The following is a 20,923-nucleotide window of genomic DNA, read 5'->3' as shown; positions in this document are numbered from 1 at the left end:
TTTTTATGCAAAAATTTGCCTGTCAGGATTCCTATAATAGTTGTCAGCTAGGACCAACCTCACGTCCAAGGAGCAGTGGCTGCTAGGGCACAGGAGGGCATAGAGGAGCTATCCCACGTTGAAGGTCAGGAAGGGCAGCAGTGAGGAGATACTGCTCGTCCAAGGTAAGGAGCAGTGGCTGCCCTTTGCTGGAGCACTCGTGAAGAAATACCCCACGCCCAAAGTAAGAGAAACCCAAGTAAGACGGTAGATGTTGCAAGAGGGCATCAGAGGGCAGACACACTGAAACCATACTCACAGGAAACTAGTCAATCTCATCACTCTAGGACCACAGCCTTGTCTAACTGAATGAAGCTAAGCCATGCCCATGGGCAACCCAAGACGGGTGGGTCATGGTGGAGAGATCTGACAGAATGTGGTCCACTGGAGAAGGTAAAGGCAAACCACTTCAGTATTCTTGCCTTGAGAACCCCATGAACAGTATGAAAAAGCAAAATGATAGGATACTGAAAGAGGAACTCCTCAGGTCAGTAGGTGCCCAATATGTTACTGGAGATGAGTGGAGAAATAACTCCAGAAAAATGAAGGGATGGAGCCAAAGCAAAAACAACACCCAGCTGTGGATGTGACTGGTGATAGAAGCAAGGTCCAATGCTGCAAAGAGCAATATTGTATAGGAACCTGGAATGTAAGGTCCATGAATCAAGGCAAATTGGAAGTAGTCAAACAAGAGATGGCAAGAGTGAATGTCGACATTCTAGGAATCAGCGAACTGAAATGGACTGGAATGGGTGAATTTAACTCAGATGACCATTATATCTACTACTGTGGGCAGGAATCCCTCAGAAGAAATGGAGTAGCCATCATGGTCAACAAACGAGTCTGAAATGCAGTACTTGGATGCAATCTCAAAAATGACAGAATGGTCTCTCTTCATTTCCAAGGCAAACCATTCAATATCACAGTAATCCAAGTCTATGACCCAACCAGTAACGCTGAAGAAGCTTAAGTTGAATGGTTATATGAAGACCTACAAGACATTTTAGAACTAACACCCAAAAAAGATGTCCTTTTCATTATATGGGACCAGAATGCAAAAGTAGGAAGTCAAGGAACACCTGGAGTAACAGGCAAATTTGGCCTTGGAATACAGAAAGAAGCAGGACAAAGACAATAGAGTTTTGCCAAGGGAATGCACTGGTTATAGCTAACACCATCTTCCAACAACACAAGAGAAGACTCTACACATGGACATCACCGGATGGTCAACACCAAAATCAGATTGATTATATTCTTTGCAGCCAAAGATGGAGAAGCTCTATACAGTCTACAAAAACAAGACTGTGAGCTGACTGTGGCTCAGATCATGAACTCCTTATTGCCAAATTCAGACTTACATTGAAGAAAGTAGGGAAAACCACTAGACCATTCAGGTATGATCTAAATCAAATCCCTTATGATTATAAAGTGGAAGTGAAAAATAGATTTAAGGGCCTAGATCTGATAGATAGAGTGCCTGATGAACTATGGAATGAGGTTCGTGACATTGTACAGGAGACAGGGATCAAGATCATCCCCATGGAAAAGAAATGCAAAATGAAAAATGGCTCTCTGGGGATGCCTTACAAATAGCTGTGAAAAGAAGAGAAGCGAAAAGCAAAGGAGCAAAGGAAAGATATAAGCATCTGAATGCAGATTTCCAAAGAACAGCAAGAAGAGATAAGAAAGCCTTCCTCAGCGATCAATGCAAAGAAATAGAGGAAAACAACAGAATGGGAAAGACTAGAGATCTCTTCAAGAAAATCAGAGATACCAAGGGAACATTTCATGCAAAGATGGGCTCAATAAAGGACAGAAATGGTAAGGACCTAACAGACGCAGAAGATTTTAAGAAGAGATGGCAAGAATACACAGAAGAACTGTACAAAAAAGATCTTCACGACCCAGATAATCACAATAGTGTGATCACTGACCTAGAGCCAGACATCCTGGACTGTGAAGTCAAGTGGGCCTTAGAAAGCATCATTATGAACAAAGCTTGTGGAGGTGATGGAATTCCAGTGGAGCTATTTCAAATCCTGAAGGATGCTTCTGTGAAGGTGCTGCACTCAATATGCTAGCAAATTTGGAAAATTCAGCAGTGGCCACAGGACTGGAAAAGGTCAGTTTTCATTTCAATCCCAAAAAAAGACAATGCCAAAGAATGCCCAAACTATGGCACAATTACACTAATCTCACACGCTAGTAAAGTAATGCTCAAAATTCTCCAAGCCAGGCTTCAACAATACATGAACTGTGAACTTCCAGATGTTCAATCTGGTTTTATAAAAGGCAGAGGAACCAGAGATCAAATAGTCAACATCTGCTGGATCATGGAAAAAGCAAGAGTTCCAGAGAAACATCTATTTCTGCTTTATTGACTGTGCCAACGCCTTTGATTGTGTGGATCACAATAAACTGTGGAAAATTCTGAATGAGATGGGAATATCAGACCACCTGATCTGCCTCTTGAGAAACCTATACGCAGGTCAGAAGCAACAGTTAGAACTGGACATGGAACAACAGACTGGTTCCAAGTAGGAAAAGGAGTATGTCAAGGCTGTATATTGTCACCCTGCTTATTAAACTTATATTCAGAGTACATCATGAGAAACGCTGGACTGGAAGACATACAAGCTGGAATCAAGATTGCTGGGAGAAATATCAATAACCTCAGATATGCAGATGACACCACCCTTATGGCACAAAGTGAAGAGGAACTCAAAAGCCTCTTGGTGAAAGTGAAAGAGGAGAGTGGAAAAGTTGGCTTAAAGCTCAACATTCAGCAAACGAAGATCATGGCATCTGGTCTCATCACTTCATGGCAAATAGATGGAGAAACAGTGAAAATAGTGTCAGGCTTTATTTGGGCTCCAAAATCACTGCAGATGGTGACTGCAGCCATAAAATTAAAAGACGCTTACTCCTTGGAAGGAAAGTTATGACCAACCTAGATAGCATATTGAAAAGCAGAGACATTACTTTTCCAACAAAGGTCCATCTAGTCAAGGCTATCATTTATCCAGTGGTCATGTATGGATGTGAGAGTTGGACTGTGAAGGACACTGAGCACCGAAGAATTGATGCTTTTGAACTGTGGTGTTGGATAAGACTCTTGAGAGTCCCTTGGACTGCAAGGACATCCTACCAGTCCATTCTAAAGAGATCAGGTCTGGGTGATCATTGGAAGGGCTGATGCTGAATCTGAAACTCCAATACTTTGGCCACCTCATGCGAAGAGTTGACTCATTGGAGAAGACTCTGATGCTGGGAGGGATTGGGGGCAGGAGGAGAAGGGGACTACAGAGGATGAAATGGCTGGATGGTATCACTCACTCGATGGATATGAGTCTGAGTGAACTCCGGGAGTTGGTGATGGACAGGGAGGCCTGGCATTCTGTGACTCATGGTGTCTCAAAGAGTCGGACACGACTGAGTGACTGAACTGAACTGATCAGTGTACTGATAATGTTTTCTAAGTTTTAATGCATTTCCTATAGTCAGTAATCTTTGGAAAAGACTCTGATGCTGGGAGGGATTGGGGGCAGGAGGAGAAGGGGACAACAGAGGATGCAATGGCTGGATGGCACCACTGACTCGATGGACATGAGTCTCAGTGAACTCCGGGAGTTGGTGTTGGACAGGGAGGCCTGGCGTGCTGCAATTCATGGGGTCACAAAGAGTCAGACACGACTGAACGACTGATCTGATCTGATCTGATAGTCAGTAATACTAACAATTGTAGTTTTTTACTTCATTTTTTTTTTTTTTTGTACTGGCACAAAGCCTATTAACAGGATAGTTTCAGGTGAACAACTAAAGTATTCATTCATACATATACATGTATACATTCTTTCCAAAACTCTGCTTCTGTCCCAGCTGCCACATAACATTGAGCAGAGTTCCGTGTGTGATACAGTAGGTCCTTGTTGGTTATTTGTTTAAATATAATAGTATGCATATATCCATCCCAAACTCACTAATCATACCTTCCCAGTAGCCTTTCCCTAAGAACCATAATCTTGTTTTGGAAGTCTGTGAGTCTATTTCTGTTTTCTATGTTAATTTGTTATCATTTCATTTTAGATTTCCCATATAAAGTCTATAATATGATCTTTCTCCTCTGTCTGGCTTATTTCTGTTCGTATGACACTCTCAACCTAGAGAAATATCTAAGAATGGCATCTTTAAGGGACATCGTCTTTTCACTAAAAAAAAGATGACATGGGACATAGTGTAACATTTATTTACAAATTATATTTTTCTATTGAAGTGATGAAAAAGAAAGTTGTGCTACACTGGTTGTGAATTACTCTATATACTTCATTTTTCAGAGGTCTTATTCATATTATTAGAAAATTTGCCACTTCAAAAAAATCATGAAGATAATTTATATAATTTAAAGCAAGATATTAATACAAAATCAAGAACGTTTCAATAATTTTAAATGATTTGTATGTATATATATACACACATACATACAGATATATTCTAAACTTTTCCTGTGACATATTTTCTGTTATATAATTTTAATTTAACAACATTTTAAATTTGAAGTTTCAATAGGACTTTAAATTATTCAGTAATTTTAACCATACTTTACTTCTGTAAATTTATTTGTTAGTGTTTTAACTCTACTAATTTTACATCTACATAGCTAGCTTTAATACCCAAGTTTTACTACAAGCCATGATTTTACTGGCTTCCAACTGATCATGCATATTTAAAAAAATGAGTTATTGACTGGGGTATGGCATTGAGAAATTGACAGAAATGGGCTTAATTACAAATAAATCTAGTTTCAAAATCTAAGTTTTTATACTGCAATATGCAAAAGCCGTCTGGTCTACTGTAATATCTGGACATTGAATCAATTTCAGAAATAAAATACTGGCTTCAATTATAACACAGCTAAATTAAAAAAAATAATATATTCAATACAACCTCTTAAAATCTTTTGATTAAAGTATGTAAGCAGGTATTTTTAGTTTATAATGAAAGATATATATTACCCATTAAGTTTTCTACATGCTTCTGTGCATTTTATAAAGTCTGGACCTGTTTCTTTCTTTCAACCACATTTTGAAAGTGTCCCCAGGCCTCAAACCAGTTCATAAACACTTATCTAAATGCTTCTGACAGTAATATACCAGGAAAGAAGAGACTTTTTAATACACCTTTGTATTTTTCTGTGATTTTACTTCTCATGTATGAACTGGCCCACTTCTCTGAAAAATCCACCTGTTTTTAGAACCTTTGAAATCAAATGGGATACTAGATGCCATGCTTCCCATCTGCTTACTTCTCCCCTTCTTTTTCTTTTGAATGAGAATTCTGATCTGCTCTGAATCAGAATTTTAGCTTTGAAGCACTTGGATTTCAGTTTCTTTTTTCATAGTAAATCAAGATCAGATTTTTAGCTTTTAATTTCCTGGACCCTCAAAGTGTTCAGTTTTTTTTTTTTTTTTTAAATAAAGCAACAATCAATTTCATGAATAATTGTGCCACATTTAATGGTGTAAAAATATAGGCTGATGTTTCAAAATGTTAGCATAACAGGTAGGTTCAGGCATTTGGATTATTTTAAACATGGAGGTAACTTTAGGAATAAAGACCATAATAAAATGTTCAGTTTTTTAAATTGTTTATTTTAATCCAAATCACATTAAGGGTGTATATATTTGTAATATTTATCAACCTTGATGTCACAAATAAATAGAAATAAATAAGTTGTTAAAAGCTAAATATAGATTAGATCCTAGTGCAGACTGTATAGCCTACTAATCCACATTTTAGGCAAAAACAAATTATATAATTCCAAAAAAACTCCATTTTTTTCTGAGTTGATTACTTAAAAAATGTAACTAAAAAAAAAAAATTATAATAATGTCTGCCTTACTTTTTCCCAATAGTAATAGTAATAGTAATAGAAAGTGACATTTAAATACACATGCTTCTTTCCTCATTGGTGTTTACCTATATATCTTTTTGTTTTTTTACCTTTATTTTTTTAATATAAATGTTTTTAATTGGAGGCTAATTACTTTGCAATATTGTGGTGGTTTTGCCATACATCAACATGAATCCACCATGGGTGTAAACATGTTCCCCATCCTGAATCCCCCTCCACCTCCCTCCCTGTACCATCCCTCTGGGTCATCCCAGTGTTCAAGCCCCAAGCATCCTGTATCCTGCATCGAACCTGGACTGGCAATTCGTTTCATATATGATGTTTCAATGCCATTCTCCCAAATCATCACACCCTCACCCTCTCCCACAGAGCCCAAAAGACTGTTCTATACATCTGTGTCTCTATTGTTGTCTTGCATACAGGGTTATCGTTACCATTTTTCTAAATTCCATATATATGTGTTAGTATACTGTATTGGTGTTTTTCTTTCTGGCTTACTTCATTCTGTATAACAGGCTCCGGTTTGATCCACCTCATTAGAACTGATTCAAATGTATTCTTTTTAATGGCTGAGTAATACTCCATTGTGTATATGTACCACTGCTTTCTTATCCATTCATCTGCTGATGGATATCTAGGTTGCTTCCATGTTCTGACTGTTATAAACAGTGCTGTGATGAACATTGGGGTGCACGTGTCTCTTTCAATTCTGGTTTCCTTACCGTGTATGCTCAGCAGTAGGATTGCTGGGTCATAAGGCAGTTCTATTTCCAGTTTTTTAAGGAATCTCCACATTGTTCTCCATAGTGGTTGTACTAGTTTGCATTCTCACCAACAGTGTAAGAGGTTTCCCTTTTCTCCACACCCTCTCCAGCATTTATTGCTTGTAGACTTTTGGATAACACTTATTCTGACTGGTGTGAATGGTACCTCACTGTGGTTTTGATTTGCATTTCTCTGATAATGAGTGATTGAGCATCTTTTCATGTGTTTGCTAGCCATCTGTATGTCTTCTTTAGAGAAATGTCTATTTAGTTCTTTGGCCCATTTTTTGATTGGGTCAAATATTTTTCTGGAATTGAGCTGCAGGAGTTGCTTGTATATTTTTGAGTTTAGTTGTTTGTCAGTTGCTTAACTTACTATTATTTTCTCCCATTCTGAAGGCTGTCTTTTCACCTTGCTTGTAGTTTCCTTTGTTGTGTAGAAGCTTTTAAGTTTAATTAGGCCACAGGACTGGAAAAGGTCAGTTTTCATTCCAATCCCAAAGAAAGGCAATGCCAAAGAATGCTCAAACTACCGCACAATTGCACTCATCTCACATGCTAGTAAAGTAATGCTCAAAAATCTCCAAGCCAGGCTTCAGCACTACATGAACCGTGAACTTCCTGATGTTCAAGCTGGTTTTAGAAAAGGCAGAGGAACCAGAGATCAAATTGCCAACATCCGCTGGATCATGGAAAAAGCAAGAGAGTTCCAGAAAAACATCTATTTCTGCTTTATTGACTATGCCAAAGCCTTTGACTGTGTGGATCACAATAAACTGTGGAAGATTCTGAAAGAGATAGGAATACCAGACCACCTGACCTGACTCTTGAGACATGTGTACGCCGGTCGGGAAGCAACAGTTAGAACTGAACATGGAACAACAGCCTGATTACAAGTAGGAAAAGGAGTACGTCAAGGCTGTATCTTGTCACCCTGCTTTTTTAACCTATATGCAGAGTACATCATGAAAAACCCTGGGCTGGAAGAAGCACAAGCTGGAATCAAGATTGCTGGGAGAAATATCAATAACCTCAGATATACAGATGACACCACCCTTATGGCAGAGGGTGAAGAGGAACTAAAAAGCCTCTTGATGAAAGTGAAAGGGGAGAGTGAAAAAGTTGGCTTAAAGCTCAACATTCAGAAAACGAAGATCATGTCATCCGGTCCCATCACATCATGGAAAATAGATGGGGAAATAGTGGAAATGGAGGGTTTGGGGGCAGGAGGAGAAGGGGATGACAGAGGATGAAGTGGCTGGATGGCATCACTGACTCCATGGACGTGAGTCTGAGTGAACTCCGGGAGTTGGTGATGGACAGGGAGGCCTGGTGTGCTGCGATACATGGGGTTGCAAGGAGTCGGACACGACTGAACAACTGAACTGAACTGAACTGAGGTCCAATTTGTTTATTTTTGCTTTTATTTCCAATATTCCGGGAGGTGGGTCATAGAGGATCCTGCTGTGATTTATTTTGGAGAGTGTTTTGCCTATGTTCTTCTCTAGTATTTTTATAGTTTCTGGTCTTATGTTTAGATCTTTAATCCATTTTGAGTTTATTTTTGTGTATGTTGTTAGAAAGTGTTCTAGTTTCATTCTTTTACAAGTGGTTGACCAGTTTTCCCAGCAGCCCTTGTTAAAGAGATTGTCTTTTCTCCATTGTATATTCTTGCCTACTTTGTCAAAGATAAGGTGTACATAGGTGAGTGGATTTATCTCTGGACTTTCTATTTTGTTCCATTGATCTATGTTTCTGTCCTTGTAGCTATATATCTTTAATGGGCTTCCCTGATAGCTCAGCAGGTAAAGAATCCACTTGCAATGAGGGAGATCTGGGTTTGATTCCTGGGTTGGGAAGATGCCCTGGAAAGGGAAAGGCTACTTATACCAATATTCTGGCCTGGAGAATTCCATGAACTGTATAGTACATGGGGCCGCAAAGAGTCAGACATGACTGAGTGACTTTTGCTTTCATGTACTTTTAATCAGATCAGATCCGTCGCTCAGTCATGTCTGACTCTTTGCATCCCCATGAATCACAGCACGCCAGGCCTCCCTGTCCAACACCAACTCCCGGACTTCACTCAGACTCACGTCCATTGAGTCAGTGATGCCATCCAGCCATTTCATCTTCTGTCGTCCCCATCTCCTCTTGCCCCCAATCCCTCCCAGCATCAGAGTCTTTTCCAATAAGTCAACTCTTCGCATGAGGTGGCCAAAGTACTGGAGTTTCAGCTTTAGCATCATTCCTTCCAAAGAAATCCCAGGGCTGATCTCCTTCAGAATGGACTGGTTGGATCTCCTTGCAGTCCAAGGGACTCTCAAGAGTCTTCTCCAACACCACAGTTCAAAAGCATCAATTCTTCAGCTCTTAGCCTTCTTCACAGTCCAACTCTCATATCCATACATGACCACTGGAAAAACCATAGCCTTGACTAGATGGACCTTTGTTGGCAAAGTAATGTCTCTGCTTTTGAATATGCTATCTAGGTTGGTCATAACTTTCCTTCCAAGGAGTAAGCATCTTTTAATTTCATGGCTGCAGTCACCATCTGTAGTGATTTTGGAGCACAGAGAAATAAATTCTGACATTGTTTCCACTGTTTCCCCTTCTATTTCCCATGAAGTGATGGGACCTGATGACATGATCTTTGTTTTCTGAATTTTGAGCTTTAAGCCAACTTTTTCATTCTCCACCTTCACCTTCATCAAGAGGCTCTTTAGCTCCGCTTCACTTTCTGCCATAAGGGTGGTGTCATCTGCATATCTGAGGTTATTGATATTTCTCCCGGCAATCTTGATTCCAGCTTGTGTTTCTTCCAGTCCAGAGTTTATCATGATGTTCTCTGTATATAAGTTAAATAAACAGGGTGACAATATACAGCCTTGATGAACTCCTTTTCCTATTTGGAACCAGTCTGTTGTTCCATGTCCAGTTCTAACTGTTGCTTCCTGACCTGCATACAAATTTCTCAAGAGTCAGTTCAGGTGGTCTGGTATTCCCATCTCTTTCAGAACTTTCCACAGTTTATTGTGATCCATGCAGTCAAAGGCTTTGGCATAGTCAAGAAAGTTAAATAGATGCTTTTCTGGAACTCTCTTGCTTTTTCTATGATCCAGCAGATGTTGGCAATTTGATATTTGGTTCCTCTGTCTTTTCTAAAACCAGCTGAACATTCAGGAAGTTCATGGTTCACATATTGCTGAAGCCTGGCTTGGAGAATTTTGAGCATTACTTTACTAGCATGTGACATGAGTGCAATTTTGTGGTAGTTTGAGCATTTTTTGGCATTGCCTTTCTTTGGGATTGGAATGAAAATTGACCTTTTCCAGTCCTGCGGCCTCTTCTGAGTTTTCCAAATTTGCTGGCATATTGAGTGCAGCACTTTCACAGCATCATCTTCAGGATTTGGAATAGCTCAACTGTATTTCTATCACCTCCACTAGCTTTTTTCATAGTGATGCTTTCTAAGGCCCACTTGACTCACATTCCAGGATGTCTGGCTCTAGGTCAGTGATCACACCATCGTGATTATCTGGTTCATGAAGATCTTTTTTGTACAGTTCTTCTGTGTGTTCTTGCCATTTGTTCTTAAAATCTTCTGCTTCTGTTAGGTCCATACCATTTCTGTCCTTTATTGAGCCCATCTTTGCATGAAATGTTCCTTGGTATCTCTGATTTTCTTGAAGAGATCTCTAGTCTTTCCCATTCTGTTGTTTTCCTCTTTTTCTTTGCATTGATCGCAAAGAGCGCTTTCTTATCTCTTCTTGCTATTCTTTGGAACTCTGCCTTCAGATGTTTATATCTTTCCTTTTCTCCTTTGCTTTTCGCTTCTCTTCTTTTCGCAGCTATTTGTAAGGCCTCCCCAGACAGCCATTTTTCTTTTTTGCATTTCTTTTCCATGGGGATGGTCTTGATCCCTGTCTCCTGGACAATGTCACGAACCCATTCCATAGTTCATCAGGCACTCTATCTTTCAGATCTAGGCCCTTAAATCTATTTCTCACTTCCCGTGTATAATCATAAGTGATTTGATTTAGGTCATACCTGAATGGTCTAGTGGTTTTCCCTACTTTCTTCAGTTTAAGTCTGAATTTGGCAATAAGGATTTCATGGTCTGAGCCACAGTCAGCTCCTGGTCTTGTTTTTGCTGACTGTATAGAGCTTCTCCATCTTTAGCTGCAAAGAATATTATCAATCTGATTTTGGTGTGGACCATCTGGTGATGTCCATGTATAGAGTCTTCTCGTGTTGTTGGAAGAGGGTGTTTGTTATGACTAATGCATTTTCTTGGCAAAACTCTATTAGTCTTTGCCCTGCTTCATTCTGTACTCCAAGGCCAAATTTACCTGTTACTCCAACTGTTTCTTGATTTCTTACTTTTGCATTCCAGTCCCCTATAATGAAAAGGACATCTTTTTTGGGTGTTAGTTCTAAAAGGTCTTGTAGGTCTTCATAGAACCTTTTAACTTCAGCTTCTTCAGCATTACTGGTTGTGGCATAGACTTGGATTACTGTGATATTGAATGTTTTGCCTTGGAAACGAACAGACATTCTGTCGTTTTTGAGATTGCATCCAAGTACTGCATTTCAGACTCGTTTGTTGACCATGATAGCTACTCCATTTCTTCTGAGGGATTCTTGCCCACAGTAGTAGATATAATGTTCATCTGAGCTAAATTCACCCATTCCAGTCCATTTCAGTTTACTGATTCCTAAAATGTTGACATTCACTTTTGCCATCTCTTGTTTGACCACTTCCAATTTACCTTGATTCATGGACCTGACATTCCAGGTTCCTATGCAATATTGCTCTTTACAGCATGGGACCTTGCTTCTATCTCCAGTCACATCCACAGCTGGGTATTCTTTTTGCTTTGGCTCCATCCCTTCATTCTTTCTGGAGTTATTTCTCCATTGATCTCCAGTAGCATATTGGGCCCTACTGACCTGGGGAGTTTCTCTTTCAGTATCCTATCATTTTGCCTTTTCATACTGTTCATGGGGTTCTCAAGGCAAGAATACTGAAGTGGTTTGCCATTCCCTTCTCCAGTGGACCACATTCTGTCAGATCTCTCCACCATGACCCGCCCATCTTGGGTTGCCTCACCGGCATGGCTTAGTTTCATTGAGTTAGACAAAGCTGTGGTCCTAGTGTGATTAGATTGACTAGTTTCCTGTGAGTATGCTTTCCGTGTGTCTGCCCTCTGATGCCCTCTTGCAACACCTACTGTCTTACTTGGGTTTCTCTTACCTTGGGTGTGGGGTATCTCTTCACGGGTGCTCCAGCAAAGCACAGACATTGCTCCTTTCCTTGGATGAGGGGTGTCTCCTCACCACCGGCCTTCCTGACCTTCAACGTGGGATAGCTCCTCTAGGCCCTCCTGCATCCACGCAGCCACAGCTGCTTGGACGTGGGGTTGGTCCTCCCAGCCACCCCCCTGATCTTGGGCATGGGTTGCTTTAACTCTTTTAAGATGTTCAGTTCAGTTCAGTCGTTCAGTCATGTCTGGCTCTTTGCAACCCCATGGACTGCAGCATGACAGGCTTTCCCTGTCCATCACCAACACTCAAAGCTTGCTCAAACTCATGTCCACTGAGTCGATGATGCCATCCAACCATTTCATCTTCTGTCGTCCCCTTCTCCTCGCTCCTTCAATCTTTCCCACCATCAGGGTATTTTCCAGCGAGTCAGTTGTTCACATTAGGAGGCCAAAATATTGGAGCTTCTGCATCAGTCCTTCCAATGAATATTCAGGACTGATATCCTTTTGGATTGACTGGTTGGATCTCCTTGAAGTCCAAGGGACGCATTAAAAGTGTTCTCCAACATCACAATTCAAAAGTGTCAATTCTTCAGCACTCAGCCTTCTTTATGGTCCAACTCTCACATCCTTACGTGACTACTGGAAAAACCACAGCTTTGACTAGATGGTCAAGAGGTTAGTTGGAAAATTAAGATGAAACCAACCCTATGAACAGCTAGAAACTGCAATATTTTATCAAATTTATTCAGTGTAACTGGTTCAGGATGGGGAACATGTGTACACATGTGACGGATACACGTTGATGTATGGCAAAACCAATACAATATTTTAAAGTAAAAATAAATAAATAAATAAATAAATAAAAATAATAATAATAAAAAATTTTGCACTAACAATGTACCAAACTGAACAAATAAAATGCTATAACAAAAGTAAATAAATAAAATAGTCTAGGTTAAGTTGTATTTTCCTTAAAGTAATTGACAGAATTCATTAAAAAACTATGCTATAATAAAAGCCATATTTTGTATATATATCATAATTGTATTCCTTTCCTTCCTTTCTCTAGTTGCTGAATCCCCTAATTATCTCATTATTTGATCATTTAAAAAACTATTCAACAAATGATTATGTCATTATTAACATCAGAAACTGAAAGTCCACTGTCTAAAATGATCCAAAATACCAATTTCAAGATCTAGTTGCAAATTTAATTCACTTTATAAAACAAGATTTCCTTTTGAGAGTAATATAAATATTAATTCACTATTCTGCATATTAATATTAACTTGTTTGTAGTCTGAACTTTTCATGTGATATCAGATTACTTGCAGGAGTCTGCAATTACTCTGGCAGGTGTGTTTCAGAAAATTAAAAAATAAAATGTGGAGATTCATATTGGCAGATTTACTATTGGGATCAAATGCTTTATTAGATAAAATATTTTGTTTAAAATATTTAGTTTAGCATAATTGGATAGATTCCTGAATATCGGAGAATTTAAAATAGATTCTTACTTTAAACCTTGCATATTGAAAGATATAATATAATTGAATTGAACATGGCTGTCTATAAAACTATAAATATGATCAGAAGAGACTCTAACTAAATTAAGTTTTAGCAGCCATCAATTTATTCTAAACTGACACTGACATAAAAAATGGTTTATTGGGGTTTGTAAATCTTATTCTGTAAGGTATTGCTAGAGATGGTCTAGAAGTTTTCTGCTCAGATTATGTAGATTAAGACAAAGTTCTTTTATTAGAAACCCTATTCAGAAGATGATTTTCTTTTGACTGTATAAATGTAAATTTCTTAAAGTAATAAAAATTTATTTTTAAACAAATGTCATTGCTTTAACTATCTTAACAATGTAGGTGAATTCTATGTAATTCTTTATTTCCCAGATAGATGAGTTAAACAATGGCATCCAAGGCCACAAGGTTATGTCCTTCCCATTGCTAAAAACTACCTGTCCTGGCTTAGGTGTGAGATTGTCATAATAGGTAGGCTTCTATATAAAATAAAATTTGCAGTTAACATACGGATGATTTATATACTAGAAGATGCATTGATAATAATGCATTTTTGAAATCACTGAAAATGTGAATAAAATCTATAACAGAAATAAGAGAATACAATTTTCAATGCACTTCTTCCCAAATTGAAATAATACATAAATTCAAATATTTTGAGTACTTCTTTACATTCTAGCACTTCCAGTTGCTCCACTTTCATCTTGTATATTTTCTCCCCATTCTTGTATATTTTTCCCCATTTTTATATTGGCCATTTTTCAAAAATCCCAGGTTTCTTTATGTCTTAATGCTAGTTGTGCTTCATGCTATGGTGGTATCATATATTTTAAGGACTTCTCAGCTGACAGGAAAATAAAAATATGTGTGTATTCTTTCCCATGTACATACATATCTATAAATAGTTTGAAATGCAACCATCTGTGTCTATAATAATATCTACATGAGTCCTTATTTATGTCTCAAACTCTAATCTACATGATCACCCTAGCCCTATCTCCCTATCTTCAAACTCTCACTACAACAATGAAAAATTTGACTTCCACCATCTGAAATGCACTTCTTTAAATGGTTAACTCCATTATATGTGTGTAGAGGTAAAATAATTGACAACATGTACCTCACAGAGAAACTTATTTGTCAGTTAAGTTAAAATGTGTATGAACAGATTTTTTGCTTTTAGTATTAGACTGCATTCATTTTCAAAGTCACCTTGGTCAGCACTCTTTCTACTTCATTCAGTGAAGTTATTTTAAATGTTTATAAGATAGATTGTAACATTTTGCATTCTATCCTGGGATCACATAGCCTCCTAACTGATGATCTTCGTTGCATACATAGGCGTCCCAAGTGTCACAGTGGTAAAGTACCTACACGCCAAGGCAGGAGATTCAGGAGACACAAGAGACACACGTTCCATCCCTCAGTCAGGAAGATGCCCTGGAGTAGGAAATGGCAACCTACTCCAGTATTCTTGCCTGGAAAATTCCATGGACAGAGGAGTCTGGCAGGTTACAGTCCATAGGGTTACAAAGAATCGGACACAACTGAACACACAGGCATGCACTGCATATATAAAGATGTACTATTTGTGAAGTAAAGCTCTGTGGATTTTGACAAATAGGTATTCTGCTATTATTGGATGGAGTGCTCTATTAATGTCAATGATATCAAGTTCAGCAATAGTGATGTTCAGGTCACCTATATCTTTAATGATTTTATGTCAGCTTGATGTATCAGTTATTCAAAAAGAGTGCTGAAGTTTCAACTATAAAACTGAAATTATCAACTTTTTTCTCTTCAGTCTCATAAAAAAAGTTCAGTAATTAAGTTTATAAATGAGCTGATTTTAAGAAAAATAAAGTATTCCTGATGGGCCTGACCTAATCATGAGACCCCTTTTAAGGGCTGAACTCTTCAAGGTAGAAGAGATTAAAAGAATAAGAAAGATTTGGTATAAGAAAGGTTCCTTTTTCAAACTGTATTTTTTATTGAAATATAGTTAATTCACAATGTTGCATTAGTTTGAGATGATCTAGGTAGATAACATATATATGAGTTCATGGAGTTTCCCATCACTAAGTAAGAGAACCTTTATGAATATCATCAGCCTAATGAATAACAATTGCAAGCAATGGAAGACTCTATACTAAACGAATAATATAATAAAAAGTAAGGGTGCAGCAAAATGTTTTCATATTTGCCATGTAATTGGGCTGTAAGTATTTCTAAGACATCTCCTAAAGTCACTGTTTGTCAGATTCTTTGTGACCCTCCCCCACCCACCCCCATGGACTGTCTGTGGAATTCTACAGGAAAGAATACTGGAATGGGAAGACATTCGCTTCTCAAGGGGATCTTCTTGACACAGGGATCAAACCTGTGTCTCCTGCATTGGAGGCAGATTCTTTACCATCTTTATTGTCTGAGTCAGAGGCAATTCTGCTGAGTACTGATAGATGACTCTGAAATTACCATCCAAGGACCAAAGAAAACAGTCTAGGTAGAAAAAAATAACATGTGTAAGAACGCTTAGGGCACCTGATGCAAAAAAATGACTCATCAGAAAAGACCTTGATGCTGGGAAAGATTGAGGGCAAAAGGAGATAAGGGGAACAGAGGTTGAGATGGTTAGATAGCATCATGGACTCAATGGACAGGAATCGGAGAAATCTCTGGGAGAAAACTGGTGTGCTACAGTTCATGGTCACAGAGAATTGGGCACAACTTTACAATTGTACAATGACAAAACAACAGCAGAGGACTTTAGGATAGATAGATTTTATCTTTTAGATGAACTTTAAGAAGGTCCTGGTGCTTAGAATATAAAGATTGATAGGAAAAGCAAGCAGAATAAAGATGGAATGGCAAGTGGAAATTTATAGGCCAGACTAAGAGTTTTCAATTTTATCCTAAATGTACTGGAAATATTCTCAGTGTGTGTTAAGCAAGATAATTCAATGATCAAAACTATTGAAAATTAGTTCACTACAGTTTTGGGAATTAGTTGAGTGAAATTGCTTAGGATGGGACTATTCAAAACAAAATAGCAGGTTGATTTTTAGAAATGCTTAAATAAGTTGGGTGAAACTGATTTGAATAGATCAAAATACAGTTTGTAAAAGGTGAAAAGAAAATGGATATAGTTATATATTGATAAGACTAAACTGAAAAGACTTAATGATAGATTGGATATGCAGAGCAACAGAAGTGAAACATAAAAACAGGTTTCTAAAGCAAACTAAAAAAAAAAAAAATGTGCTTTAAAAGAACCATATTCTGGGCTAGGTTTACATGATTGTGAGCAGATGGGAAAATCGTTGATTCAATAAAGTGAGGTTGAAACTGTTAGGAAGATTACCTTCCTCTGCAATTTTCTGGAGGAGTTTAAGTAGGATAGGTGTTAGCTCTTCTCTAAATTTTTGGTAGAATTCAGCTGTGAAGCCCTCTGGACCTGGGATTTTGTTTGCTGGAAGATTTCTGATTACAGTTTCAATTCCTGTGCTTGTGATGGGTCTGTTTAGATTTTCTATTTCTTCGTGGTTCAGTTTTGGAAAGTTGTACTTTTCTAAGAATTTGTCCATTTCTTCCACGTTGTCCATTTTATTGGCATATAATTGCTGATAGTAGTCTCTTGTGATCCTTTGTATTTCTGTGTTGTCTGTTGTGATCTCTCCATTTTCATTTCCAATTTTACTGATTTGATTTTTCTCCCTTTGTTTCTTGATGAGTCTGGCTAATGGTTTGTCAATTTTATGCATCCTGTCAAAGAATCAGCTTTTGGCTTTGTTGATTTTTGCTATGGTCTCTTTTGTTTCTTTTGCAATTATTTCTGCCCTATTTTTAAGATTTCTTTCCTTCTACTAACCCTGGGTTTCTTCATTTATTCTTTTTCTAGTTACTTTAGGTGTAGAGTTAGGTTATTTATTTGACTTTTTTCTTGTTTATTGAGGTATGCCTGTATTGCTATGAACTTTCCTCTTAGCACTGCTTTTACAGTGTCCCACAGGTTTTGGGTTGCTGTTTTCTGAGGCCACCATCACCCTAATACCAAAACCTGACAAATTTCCCACAAAAAAAGAAAACTACAGGCCCATAACACTGATGAACATAGATGCAAAAATCCTTAACAAAATTCTAGCAATCAGAATCCAAAAACACATTAAAAAGATCATACACCATGACCAAGTGGGATTTATCCCAGGGATGCAAGGATTCTTCAATATCCACAAATCAATCAATGTAATGCACCACATTAACAAATTGAAAAATAAAAGCCATATGATTATCTCAATAGATGCAGAGAAATCCTTTGACAAAATTCAACATCCATTTATGATAAAAACTCTACAGAAGGCAGGACCAGAAGGAACATTCCTCAACATAATAAAAACTATATATGACAAACGCACAGCAAACATTATCCTCAATGGTGAAAAATTGAAAGCATTTCCTCTAAAGTCAGGAACAAGACAAGGGTGCCCACTTTCACCACTACTACTCAACATAGTTTTGGAAGTTTTGGCCACAGCAATCAGAGCAGAAAAAGAAATAAAAGGAATCCAAATTGGAAAAGAAGAAGTAAAACTCTCACTGTTTGCAGATGACATGATCCTCTACATAGAAAACCGTAAAGACTACACAAGAAAATTACTAGAGCTAATCAATGAATAGAGTAAAGTTGCAGGATATAAAATCAACACACAGAAATCCCTTGCATTCCTATACATTAATAATGAGAAAAAAGAAAGAGAAATTAAGGAAACAATACCATTCACCATTGCAACGAAAATAATAAAATACTTAAGAATATATCTACCTAAAGAAACTAAAGACCTATATATAGAAAACTATGAAACACTGGTGAAAGAAATCAAAGAGGACACTAATAGATGGAGAAATATACCATGTTCATGGATCAGAAGAATCAATATAGTGAAAATGAGTATACTACCCAAAGCAATCTATAGATTCAATGCAATCCTTATCAAGCAACCAACGGTATTTTTCACAGAGCTAGCACAAATAATTTCACATTTGTATGGAAATACAAAACACCTCAAATAGCCAAAGCAATCTTGAGAAGAAGAATGGAACTGGAGGAATCAACCTGCCTGACTTCAGGCTCTACTACAAGGCCACAGTCATCAAGACAGTGTGGTACTGGCACAAAGACAGAAATATAGATCAATGGAACAAAATAGAAAGCCCAGAGATAAACTCACGCACCTATGGACACCTTATCTTTGACAAACGAGGCAAGAATATACAATAGATTAAAGACAATATCTTTAACAAGTGGTTCTGGGAAAACTGGTCAACCACGTGTAAAAGAATGAAACTAGAACACTTTCTAACACCATACACAAAAATAGACTCAAAATGAATTAAATATCTAAACATAAGACCAGAAACTATAAAATTCCTAGAGGAGAACATAGGCAAGACACTCTCCAACATAAATCACAGCAAGATCCTCTATGAACCACCTCCCAGAATATTGGAAGTAAAAGCAAAATCTGGCTCTCCACAGACCAGTTGGTTATACTTGGGCAAAACACCCTGATGCCTCCTGTGTAAAATATACATAATAATAGAAATTGTTTAGTTTTTGTGAGAATTAAATTAGCTAAGTGCTTAGAATGTTACCTGTCAAAATAAACATCATCCCTTTAAAAAAAAAAAAAAAGCAAAAATAAACAAATGGGACCTAATTAAACTTAAAAGCATCTGCACAACAAAGGAATCTATAAGCAAGGTGAAAAGACAGCCTTCAGAATGGGAGAAAATAATAGCAAATGAAGCATCTGATAAAGAACAAATCTCAAAAATATACAAGCAACTCCTGCAGCACAATTCCAGAAAAATAAAGGACCCAATCAAAAAATGGGCCAAAGAACATTTATCCAAAGAAGCCATACAGATGGCTAACAAACACATGAAAAGATGCTCAACATCACTCATTACCAGAGAAATGCAAATCAAAACCACAATGAGGTACAATTTCAAGCCAGTAAGAATGGCTGTGATCCAAAAGTCTACAAGCAATAAATGCTGGAGAGGGTGTGGAGAAAAGGGAACCCTCTTACACTGTTGGTGGGAATGCAAACTAGTACAGTCACTATGGAAAACAGTGTGGAGATTCCTTAAAAAACTGGAAATAGAACTGCCATATGACCCAGCAATCCCACTGCTGGACATACACACAGAGGAAACCAGAATTTAAAGAGACAAGTATACCACAATGTTCATCGCAGCACTGTTTATAATAGCCAGGACCTGGAAGCAACCTAGATGTCCATCAGCAGATGAATGGATAATAAAGCAGTGGTACATATACACAATGGAGTAACACTCACCCATTAAAAAGAATACATTTGAATCAATACTAATGAGGTAGATGAAACTGGAGCCTGTTATACAGAGTGATGTAAGCTGGAAAGAAAAACACCAATACAGTATCAGTTCACTTCAGTCGCTCAGTCATGTCCAACTTTTTGTGAATCCATGAATCGCAGCACGCCAGGCCTCCCTGTCCATCACCAACTCCCGGAGTTCACCCAGACTCATGTCCATCGAGTCAGTGGTGCCATCCAGCCATTGCATCCTCTGTTGTCCCCTTCTCCTCCTGCCCCCAAACCCTCCCAGCATCAGAGTCTTTTCCAATGAGTCAACTCTTCACATGAGGTGGCCAAAGTACTGGAGTTTCAGCTTTAGCATCATTCCTTCCAAAGAAATCCCAGGGCTGATCTCCTTCAGAATGGACTGGTTGGATCTCCTTGCAGTCCAAGGGACTCTCAAGAGTCTTCTCCAACACCACAGTTCAAAAGCATCAATTCTTCAGTGCTCAGCCTTCTTCACAGTTCAACTCTCACATCCATACATGACCACAGGAAAAACCATAGCCTTGACTAGACGGACCTTTGTTGGCAAAGTAATGTCTCTGCTTTTGAATATGCTATCTAGGTTGGTCATAACTTTCCTTCCAAGACTAAGTGTCTTTTAATTTCATAGCTGCACTCACCATCTGCCATAATTTTGGAGCCCCAAAAAACAAAGTCTGACACTGTTTCCACTGTTTCTCCATCTATTTCCCATGAAGTGATGGGACCGGACGCCATGATCTTCGTTTTCTGAATGTTGAGCTTTAAACCAACTTTTTCACTCTCCACTTTCACTTTCATCAAGAGGCTTTTGAGTTTCTCTTCTCTTTCTGCCATAAGGGTGGTGTCAACTGCATATCTGAGGTTATTGATATTTCTCTCAGCAATCTTGATTCCAGCTTGTGTTTCTTTCAGTCCAGCATTTATCATGATGTACTCTGCATATAAGTTAAATAAGCAGGGTGACAATATACAGCCTTGATGTACTCCTTTTCCTATTTGGAACCAGTCTGTTGTTCCA

The sequence above is a fragment of the Bubalus kerabau genome, chromosome 18 (genome assembly GCF_029407905.1).
Source record: "Bubalus kerabau isolate K-KA32 ecotype Philippines breed swamp buffalo chromosome 18, PCC_UOA_SB_1v2, whole genome shotgun sequence".
In the NCBI taxonomy this organism is placed as follows: Eukaryota; Metazoa; Chordata; class Mammalia; order Artiodactyla; family Bovidae; genus Bubalus; species Bubalus kerabau.
Note: the sequence above shows the minus strand (reverse complement) of the source record.